Genomic DNA, 12,500 nt, shown 5'->3' with positions numbered 1-12,500 from the left:
TTCAGAATATTTTACTCATATTCTAGAGAATATATGATCTTTAGAAAAAACAACCCCATTACAACCATAAATGTAATATATATATATATATATATATATATATATATATATATATATATATATATATATATATATATATATACACATAAATATATATATATATATATATATATATATATATATATATATATATATATATATATATATATATATAAATATATATATATATATATATATGTATATATATACATATGTATATATATATATATATATATACATACATATATATACATACATACATATATATATATATATATATATATATATATATATATATATATATATATATATATTTCTTTTTTGTTGTTCCATTGACAGGATTTTACAGAATTTCGTAAATATTTAATTTGCACTAGAAATCAATTCGGGATATAAAAAATTGCCGACCCATTATTTTACTTTTTTTTTCAGGAGGATGTGGTGCTTCGGCATAAGTGACGCTTTTGAAGTCTTCCCTTTCCCTTTGTGATTCTGTTCTCGTGCTCCTTTCAAGTTCTTTCCTGAGAGCAATGGAGGATATTAAGAGGGAAAGTCAGTAGATGAATAATGCAAATATGAGCAGCAATACTAGTTATGACTATTCAAAAATGGACTTTTTCATTGCAATAACATCCCTTTGACTCTCCTTCATATGTATTTTAGGAATTTAAACTTTAGAATTAAAACTGCGCTTCGCCTTGCAGAAGTTTCCAAGTGCACCTCATGATGTGACCTTAATCTCCTTTGTTGAACTTTAACATACAATTTTTATGCATTTCTTTCATCTCCAGCAGTACTTAAAGATTTAAGGAGAAAGGGTCTTGATGATATAAGATCAGAGAGAGCTTATGATGCGTTAGAAGAAGGGGGGGGGGGGGGGGTGCAAGGAGTCATAATTTGATGGCATGATTTTCATGCATCATGAAAAATAAACACATTCACGGTTTTTTCATTATTGAATTACTGAGTAAAAGTGTAGAGCTCTTCTTAATGGATTAGTCTTAATCTACAGCATATTCATTCTATATTTGGTGGATTTAAGAACCGAAGAAAGATTTATTTTCATTCTGGATTGTTAGTGGGTGTCAGGTGTAGCACCTTCGTTAGTAAGGAAGGTGTATCCTTGAGAGGTGGCCCAAGAACACAGTTCACCATTTGCACCTCAACTCACTTTTGATGGTTCCACGCACCACATCCTAACACACCATCTCAACTGATAGCTAAACCAAGTGAATAGTCATACTACCTTGTGAGTTAGTCTTTTTAAAGCAGATGCTTCCCCAATGAAGAAACATTCTTTGGGATAGATGGCCAAAAGGCATTTATGACTCTTCATCACTTCAACACCTGTGAGGTTGTCGAAGAATCTTGCCTTCTGATATTAGGTGGCTCAATCAAGATTTTAAATCTGGGACTATCCCCAAGCCTTCACTTCATTTAGTAAGAATTTCCGTCCATGTTTTCATCAACCCATGCTCATCAGCTATCAAGTTCCTTTGGCAATAAGGCAGGGAGGTGGGAGCAGGTCTGTAAAGGGACTGGTAGGTTTATGCAAATCACATACAAGGTGGTTTATGTTGTAATCAGTTGCTGTGGAATGGGTTAGTGTAGTGCTCGTCTTTGGCAGCTGCATGTGTCACCAGCAGACTTCTGAATGGAGTCATGCAGCTCATCTTATATCAGAGAGGGGCTTAAAAACTGCCTCAAAACATTGTCTACCCCATACTTTACCTAGGTGTCTAACCACAGACACTCAGACAACTCATATTACAGCCACAATAGAATAAATAAAAAATAAACTAGAAGGGGCACTCGGTAGAGTCTATGTCCAAGAAATTAAACAGGGCTGCCATCAAACATCAGAAAACAATGAGATAATTTCTATGCTAAACTTTCTTATGGCATCTCTCTCTTAATTGACATTCGTGAGGAAGATCCAGAGACTAAATATAGGAACCTACAGAAGTAATAATTGCCTTTACAAAGTGGCCTCATACAGACTGGTTTCATGTGAAATCCGATACAATTCATCAATTACTCAAACAAAAACGGAAATCCCATGACACTTACCTTACAAATCCCTAATCATCTTCCATAGTTGGAAGGACTTGCTGGTGGGTTGAAAAGGCTAAGTATATTCAAATCTTTTCTGTTGAAAAGAAAGTACATTGCTTTAATAATGCCATCAAATCTAGATTTAATCTCAAGAAAACCCCAATTTCCATGGTAAGCACACTTGATGCCGCAACCATCCCTAAAGAATGAATTGAGATCACCTGTTTCTTATATAAGGGAGAACAAATACTGGAATCCTGGATGAACGCCTTAATAATTCATATCTATGAGACTATAGGAGAGATAAGCTAGTCCAACAACATTCGAAGTATTTTTCTTCATTCTGCAGTTGGTAAAATAGAGGTTAAATTATGCTAGTATGCTTAACTAAACAGGTAGTATGTTGGCCAGGACACCAGCCACCCGTTGAGATTCTACCGCTAGAGAGTTATTGGGTCCTTTGACTGACAAGACAGTACTACATTGGATCCTTTTCTCTAAGTACGATTAACTTTCCCTTTACCTACACATACACCGAATAGTCTAGCCTATTCTTTACAGACTCTCCTCTGTCCTCATACACCTGACAACACTGAGATTACCAAACAATTTTTCTTCACCCAAAGGGTTAACTACTGCACTGTAATTGTCCAGTGGGTACTTTCCTCGTGGTAAGGGTAGAAGAGACTCTTTAGCTATGGTAAGCAGCTCTTCTAGGAGAAGGGCACTTCAAAATCAAACCATTGTTCTTTAGTCTTCGGTAGTGCCATAGCCTCTGTACCATGGTCTTCCACTGTCTTGGGTTAGAGTTCTCTTGCTTGAAGGTACACTCCGGCACACTGTTCTATCTCATTTCTCTTCCTCTTGTTTTGTTAAAGTTTTCATAATTTATATTGGAAATATTTATTTAAATGTTACAGTTCTTAAAATATTTTAATTTTCCTTGTTTCCTTTCCTCACTGGGCTATTTTCCCTGTTGGAGCCCATGGGCGTATAGCATCTTGCTTTTCCAACTAGGGTTGTAGCTTAGCAAGTAATAATAATAATAATAATATTAATAATAATAATAATAATAATAATATATCTGAATCAGTGTTAATAGAGATGCAACACGAGTTCAAAAATAAAAGAGAGACCATCAATAAGAGTATTACTCTAAGGTAAATGTATGGGATATATCGAGACCCTAACAGAGACTTATACTTACTCTTAATTGGCCTTTCTAAGGTCTTTGATAAGATTAACCCACAAGCTCTTATTAGTGGGGTACCATAAGTCATCCCGTAGGACATGCTCGTTAAAATTGATTTCTTTGCTTCCTTTGGTTCAGTTAGGCCCAAAATTAATTGGGCCCCTTTTTGCTGCTTCCCCCTAATTTTAGAATCCACAAAGCTTCGCTATTTGTTGATAGATTTTCACAAAATGAAAATCGTTTTAAGGGTTTCCGATCATGCTGAACTCGTTTTTTTTTTTTTTTTATTCTGAAAATGTAATCCGATGTCACTATCACTAATTTCTGTTAAAATCGACCCAATTTTGATAATGTATATTGCTAAAATTGAGGAAGTGATACCAAAAAAAAAAATGTATATAACTAATTGATAGCTCTTTGTATAGGTTATAGATGAAACATATTGCTTGGTGTAGTTATTTGTATTCAAGATTGATAATTCCATTCACCAAATTATAGCTTTGACTCAGTTTCTGACATAAAAATACAGAATCATTTCTTTGTAAAAAGGGATATAAGATGTTTCTATTGTTTTTTATGCACTTCACGAAATAAAAACTATTTTCTGTAATAGGATTATCACCTATAACAATATATGCAAGTAAATCCTCCAACTCGTAGTCATGCCTATCATTTCTACATTGACTTCCATAACCCCTTGTATAGCATTTGCAGAGTGGAGTGCAAGGAGGTCCCTTCTTGCTGCAACTGCATCTCCCATTGCATTCTGATTTGCATGAACATTCGGTAAGTTCAAGGACTCCTCCGGGTGCTGGTAAACTGAGAGACTGCTTAGCAATATATGCATCTTTCTTAGTGGTGCAGGTGCAGCCATTTTTTCAATTGAAGGAAGGACTATCGAGGCAGTAGGGTATGATTTGTCACACATGGATATATAATTTGCACGGGTAATATGTGGCAACAAGGCACCCCTAGTAGGAGGTAACATCTCTCTTTCCAAGTTCCTGGATCTGAACATCTCCCATCTCAAAGTAGAAAGACACATGGGACCTCTGGAAGAGTACACATAATTCTACTTTCATGAATACCATTGAGGAATATATTGCTCTTACAGCTCAACCTGGCCAAAGTCAGCTTCCTAGCAAAGTCCCTGAAGGACATGCACCTAGAGTTCTTATTGTTGATGGCATGGCTGTTATTGAATGTATAACGAAAGCACCAGCCATACACAAGCTTTCTGATCTAAGAAATGCTTTTACTAGCTATATTGAGTCAAAGATGAATGGCTATGTGTACTCTTCTAGAGGTCCCATGAGTCTTTCTACTTTGAGATGGAAGATGTGCCGGTAATGAAACAATGAGAGAGAGAGAGAGAGAGAGAGAGAGAGAGAGAGAGAGAGAGAGAGAGAGAGAGAGAGAGAGAGAGAGAGAGAGAGAGAGAGAGACCTTTTGGCAAGTTGAGGACCTGAATTTTCCAGAAGAGAAAACTGAAGTTGAACACCAGCGTGTAAAGGTACGTCCACACTGGCAACATCGTGTCTACCGACATATCAACAACAAAGTTGGAAACCTTACAGTCAACATCGGTACACATATCGACAACAATGTATGAAACTTTGTCTGCTACAATGTCTGGCAACTTATTGGCAACACGCGTCAACTTGGTGAAGCCGTCCACACCTCATTATAGACTTGAAAAGTATGTCGGCGTGCCAGGACGCACTGGCGGCTGCTGCTGCTGTTGTTGTGCTTATGTGTTTACAGCGGAGGAGGCACCGTCGTAGAGTCTGGACGAGACCCCCCCCTTTTGCATAATAGGTGTTGTGTGTCTGTCCGGGTATCTCCAACCAAGGTCTATAGATATAAGAGGTCTTCTCAGGCCACCTTAGTGTGCAGGTAGCCGGATGGTGGGAGTCGGGTCGGTCAGAGCGATGACGTCACTCAAACTTAACCGTGGCTGAGTAAGCTGTGGAACTTCCATAAGAAAATAAAGGAACCATGCTTTCTACTTTGTATTTTTAAATCTTTTCTAAGATTTATATTTTATTCTTTTAGGATAATAAAAGATTACAAATACATAACTTTATTACACTCAAACAACCAAACAAATATTTGATGATGTAAATAACTGAAATTTGTCGAGCAACAGACAGTTTAAATTCATAAAATAGATAATGATATATACACAATATATATTTCAGTTATGTTCTATATCACGTTGCGAGCTTTTTCATTTTATTCTGCGCTTTTCTTGATGAACTAATATTCCTGTTTAAAACACGAATTCTAAAAAATGTACGACATCTAACAAAAAATTTAATCACTTCGTATGGTAATGGGATATCATTGCTTTTAAAACACTCGCTAATTATATCAGTCAATTTATTTGTAGCTCCTTTTCCAGGTTTTAGATATTTTTCCCCATGATGACAAGGAAAATGTTTTTCCATCGTTTTTAAATGCACCAAAAATTCTTCGCATGGTTGCATTAGTTTTCCATCTCTTGCACTTATGGCACCAATCCACGTGCCATCTCCCTTCGTTGCTGCAGTTCCAATACCTACGTATTGTAAGCCTCCATCTTCCATCGCTTTCCTTAATGCTTCTTTTTCAGTGTCAAATTCTACATATTCATCATTTTGCAAATCATTAACAAATTCCACTGGCAAACAAAACAGCATTGCCGATAGACTCATCTCTTTTTTAATAGAAGTTTCTTCATCTACAAAGGATGCGCTTTGTTCAACAGGAAAAATGGAAAATGAGCCTGACATCATCATATCACTATTGCAACTTTCAACGTTGCAGTTTGATCCCAACAGTTTGCTGTCTTTTCCTAGAATGTGGGCTCTGACTCGGTGCTTAAATGCGACGGGTGATGGGTGTTGATGGCATGCACCCATCTGTCTTATGCAGCCAAAAAAGTGTTCAAGACCATCTTGATTTAGCCTATAAGTGAGAATATATGATGTATAAAATTTAGCTTTGACCATTTTCAGCAGCTTCATTAGAGAATTGTACAATATAATTAACCCTTTTTGGAAAGGATAGAGACTATTGCTTTTAATTACTTTCATTTCTTTAGATACTCGAATCATATCTTGCAACGTTTTATTTTGTATGTCCAGATTCATCCCACGAGGTACTCGAGAATTGAATAAATCGAACCAGGTATCTACAAGATATATAAACTGAGTTGTGGTTTCCCAATGCTTATCTTCAAGCAGACCTTTGTTACCGAAGTACTGAAGGCATTTATATGTTGTTTCGGACAGTAATTGCACCGCTAATTTAACATTCATGCGTTGCATACCCATAACATTGATGTGCTTTTCAGAGAGTTTATGTGCTGTCCGTAGATCACTTTTGTTTTTCATAATTAACTCCCTGACTGAACCACAAAGAGCAAACCTATCTTCCGACAATGCAAATCCATGATCAAGAAAATTATTCCTAATGAGTTTTATTAGGTGCGGCGCATCGGCAAACACATGTATTTCTTTGTTATCATCTACCGGGTTAACAAATGCAGAATTGTCTATATCAATGCCTAAGGAATTCCACAAACTGATATTTGTTGATCCTAAGTCACTAACCAGGGCTACTACAGGAAACCCAGCTTTCTCAACCCGAATAATCAATTTAAAAAGGAGATCTTTTTTCATGTTAATGTCGAAATTATAATAAATAACTTGTTTCCAGGAAGTCGTAAGTCTTCTGATCATTGCGCATTGTACTTTGGATTTAGGATCATACAAAGTGTCCGCGCCTTTATCGTAACTCCAAATTTGTGCAACACTGCACTCGTCAAATGAAATTACACACAGACGCTCGTGTTAGAGCACTGACTCCGATTTTATTTTTAATAGAGGATTACCGATTCCAAAATGCCAGGTTCTACAGCTATCTTACTTGACCAGCGATATAAAGTTGATAAAGAAGGAAAAGGTAATTTCCACTCTTCTCTTAAAAACTTATAAGCTTTTGGACTCAAACTGCGTAACGTTAAGGCTTTGCTGATATCATCGTCTTCCCAAGTATTGATATTACTTCCAGTGTCAAGACACGCTACTTGTTTGGGTGAAAAGTATTTCTTTAAATTAGCTTTTACTACAGCAGTTGCTGATGCATACATCTCATTAAACTTACGTACATTGCTGTTTTCTCTTTTTCCCAGTTTTCCTTTCCTTTTTCCCTCTTGACCTTATTGTCCAACCATTTAGCTTTTTCATCTTTCCATTTAGCCCTTTCAGTAGCAAAACAGCTTTCTTTAACTTCCCACTGCTCTTTTCCTCTATATGAGAAGCATCCGAAAACTGCACAATTACCGTGCATTTTGTTATATATAAAACAGCTTTAATCAGCAAGGCGGAAGTGTACACCACGTTTGCTTGTAAACAACTGCCCGGTCAAGGGGTGATCGACCTTTGGTATGCTTGGGTGGACGCACCTATAGGTCCTGCCTACGTCACAGTCAGTACCTGCGCAGAAGAGTCATATTTTTGGTCGGGGTTGAGAAGACCTCCTTACTCTATAGACCTTGTCTCCAACCACATCGACTGGTCCACACGAGGGTTGCCAACATATCACCAATAAATCTCTACCAACATCTCGACAACAATGTTTCGTCAACAGTCTAACAACTCGTTGCCTACAAAGTTGTACACAGTGTTGTCGACATGTTTTGTCGCTAGTGTGGACGCACCTTAAGTATACAGGAGTGTAGGAGTAAGGGGGCTGGGGGGGGCGCGCTACAGTCCCCCACTTTTTTGCTAAAAATTAATTTTTCTATCTTTTACTTCAAAAAAGATTAAGAAATAAGAAAATGCATAAATTTAGTAACTCATAAAATATTCAAAGATATTAAATTACATAAATTTAGTAACTCATTCTTTACAAAAATTATCATTCAAAAGCAATCTTGAATGAAAGGATTTTGTTAACATGCATTCCCATGCTAAAGTAAGGAATTATTTTACTTATACGTAAATATTTACACCAAATTTATATATTCATATATATGTATATATACAGTATATACATACACACACACACACACACGCACATATATATATATATATATATATATATATATATATATATATATATATATATATATAGATAGATAGATAGATTATATTTATGCATATAATTATATAAACACTATGCACACACACACAATTATATATATATATATATATATATATATATATATATATATATATATATATATACATATATATATACATATATACATATATATATATATATATATATTATATATATATATGTATATATATACATATATATATATATATATATATATATATATATATATATATATATTTATGTATATATAAATATATATATATATATATATATATATTATACATATATATATATATATATATGTGTATGTATATTTATGTATATATATATATATATATATATATATATATGTGAGTGTGTGTTATAATGTATATATATGTATATATGTATATATATATATAAATATATATATATATATATATATATGTGTATATATATATATGTATATATCACTATATATATGTATATATAATTATATTTATGCATATATTATATAAACATATGATATATATGTATATATATATATATATATATGCATGTATGTATATTTATGTATATATATATATATATATATACATATATATGTGAGTGTGTGTGTTATAATTATATATATTCCTGTATATATGTATGCATATATATATATACATATATATATATATATATATACATATATATATATATATATATATATTTACATATATATATTTACATATATATATATATATATATACCTCTCTCTCTCTCTCTCTCTCTCTCTCTCTCTCTATATATATATATATATATATACATATTTATATGTACACACGCATGTATATATGTATATATGCGTGTCTATGTATTATATATATATATATATATATTTATATGCACATCCACATGTATATATGCGTGTCTATGTATTATATATATATATATATATATATATACATATATATATATATATACATATGTATATATATACATACATGTATATATATATATATATATATATATACCAGAAATTTTCTAAGCTGATGAATTCATTATCTTCTCTTTTTTCCCTTGCTTCGTTTGCAATCTCTGGGAACCCATTGTGTTATTCTTTTCTGTCCTCATTATATGTCCTGCACACGCCCATTTCTTTACCTTACATGTTATGAGATTATGCTCATTTTATTTGATCTCTCATCCATGATACTCTTTTTCTGCGTCTTAATATCATCCCCATCTTTTTTTTCCTCATAGGTATTTGAGGTGTAACTAGATTATATTCAAAGACTTCAGTAAAGCTCCAAGTTTCTGAAGCATAAGTTAATGATGGTAAGACCATCTGATTAAATATTTTTCTTATTAGGAAAAGTTGCGATGATTTTTCAGGTCTTTTGTGTCTCTTTTTGCGAAATTATATAATGATAATTTTTTTCCAAGCTGAACGTATAGAGCAGTCTTGCAAACATTTGGTTTAAAGTTCAGAGAGATTTGCTACTATGAAATATCCTCCATATATTATTAAATCCTTTATTTAGGCCATCTTTTGCTTTGTCTCTTTTCATGGCTTTTAATGGGTTTTTACTTATGCTGTTACTTTGGGTATCGGCTAAGATGTTATATCATTTCTATTGTAAAGGGTTATTCCTTATATTGTATAGCATTGTATAGAAATCCTCTGCATTTTTTATCAATTCATCAATTTTCATCCGTTACAACAAATATCTGTCGGCACTTTGTTCCAAGTCTTCTTTTTATTAACTCGATTCCTCTTCCTTTCTTTGGTTCCTCCTCAATTTTGGTCTGATTGTGTTTACGGATGTCTTGAGGTTTTAGTTTGTTTTTTGTTTTGAATTGTCCTCTTAATTCTATTTAATCTTACGTGGATTTTACCCTCATTTCCAATCTTTCCTTTATCAGTTTTTTGGTTCTTTCTGATAGTTTTCCTTGATCTTGTTTGGAAAATTTTCCAGTTATATTTTGTGCTGATTCCAACAACGATTTTGTTAAATTACTGTTTATTTTTTCTTTATTTGCTTTCATTCGTCATGTAGCCTAGGAGTACCTATTTTGTATTGTTAAACTAAACTCACCATATTTTTTCTCATCTCTTAATAATAGTTTTTCTTTCTTTCCTTACATCTAGACGAATTTTACTTCTCACAATTCTATGGTCACTTGATTTTAACTTGTTTACCACTAGTATATCTTTAATTCAATTAATTTTTTTCACTGAGAATAAAATTTATTTCGTTTTTCGTTTCAACATATGGGTTTCTCCATCTTAATTTTCCTCTTTGTATATATATATATATATATATATATATATATATATGTATATTTTAGCAAATTCTACAAGCATGTCTTCTCTGTCATTCTTGTTCCTACTCCTGATTTGCCTACAGCTGATTTTACTCACTTCTTTTGGCCTACTTTGCCATAGAAATGACCAAAAATGAATGCAAATGGTCTTTTTTTTTTTTTTTTTTTTCAGGATATCTCCAGATCTTCCTTAAAAAGTTTCTCTTTCTTCCTGTACATTTGGTGTTGTTGGTGTACATATTTGATTGATCTTCCTCTTATACTTTTATTTAGTTTGATAATTGATCCTGCAAGTCTATCACTGATAAAATTCTTCTATGTTACCTGCACAATTTTTATTAACAATAAAACCCACTCCATTTTCATTGTTCCTTTCCTGTCCTCTAAGTAACTCTATATAAGATTCCCTAGTTCTTATAATTTTACTCAATCCAATCATATCCTTATCTATTTATTTCAACTCTTCTAATAACACAGTAAGAAGATTTTTCCCTAAACAGGTTCCTGACTTAAACGCTGGATGTTCAGTTCCCGAGGTGGTCTGTTGTAATCAATATATATATATATATATATGTGTGTGTGTGTGTATAAATATATATATATATATATATATACATATATATATATACATATATATATATATATATATATATATATAGTTTTGCACATAGAAAGCATTTTAAAAACCTAGATCTTTTATGACCAATGTAGTATTATCAAGTCTATGGAGTACTTTGTTTGTGAGGTTTTCATCGTCATATCCTATCACCAAAGTTTAAAACCAAATACAAATAATGTAATAAACTAAAACTAAACATTAGATATTAGTCATATTTAAACAATAAATTAGACGTAATAAAAAAAAAAACATGAAAGCTGGTGAAAATTTAAAGATAAAACTGGAACTGAAAAACAAATGGTAGATATAAGAAATCGGAAGTAAAAACTTAGTAGGTTTATAAAACCGATAGCCCTAACTTCAGCGATATTGGGAATGAGATTATAGCAAAGAATCAACATCGTAATCATTGATTTTGGAAAATTCATCAAGTAGGCCAATCGGTATTTCACTATAGTCAATGTGTGCAAATTGTAATTGGTCATAAAAATCGTCCCAAAAAAATACTGTTTTATTGTTGCTACAATCTGCTGTCAGATTCCAGGAAATGGCGTCTGGGGAGTTTCCTCGTAAGAAAATGAATTCAGGGGGAGACCCACCAGACACCCCTTTCGTCAGTTCCTTTTCAAAATCTAGTCTCCCCCATCCGAAAGAAAACGCTTCTACGCTCCTGGTACATGTAACAAGGCGCACTTTATAGAGGAATGTTATCTATAATTGGGCTTATGGTTAGCTAACAACGTATTTGTTGCGGCCATGAATATATTTTGGTTAAATTTTGGTTTTTCAACTATTTACTTTTAGAATATTGGAATCTGCACTATATATTTTTGTAACACATATTATCTGTATTTTATATATAATTTACATAACTTAGAGCCTAAAAAGGAAAATTAAAATAGTATTCTTAGAATTATCAATTTTTGATAAATTGATTAAGAAACTTGCATGACAGTATGTTTTAGTAATCACACATTCTCCAAATTTGATTAAAATCCAAGTGTTTTTACTTCTTGATAAAATATGGCAGCACACATCCCTTGTCCAATTCACGTGAATGATTCTATCCAATTGGAAAGTGATGATAAATTGATACTTATGTGAAAATATGTATGACAGGTATAAATAATATTCAGTTACAATTAATTAGGCTATTGTGGACTATTTTTAAACAACAAATGACGTCATGTAATGTTC

This window comes from Palaemon carinicauda, chromosome 5 (genome assembly GCF_036898095.1).
Source record: "Palaemon carinicauda isolate YSFRI2023 chromosome 5, ASM3689809v2, whole genome shotgun sequence".
NCBI lineage: Eukaryota > Metazoa > Arthropoda > Malacostraca > Decapoda > Palaemonidae > Palaemon > Palaemon carinicauda.
The sequence above is the reverse complement of the archived record's forward strand: the minus strand, read 5'-3'. Positions refer to the sequence as shown.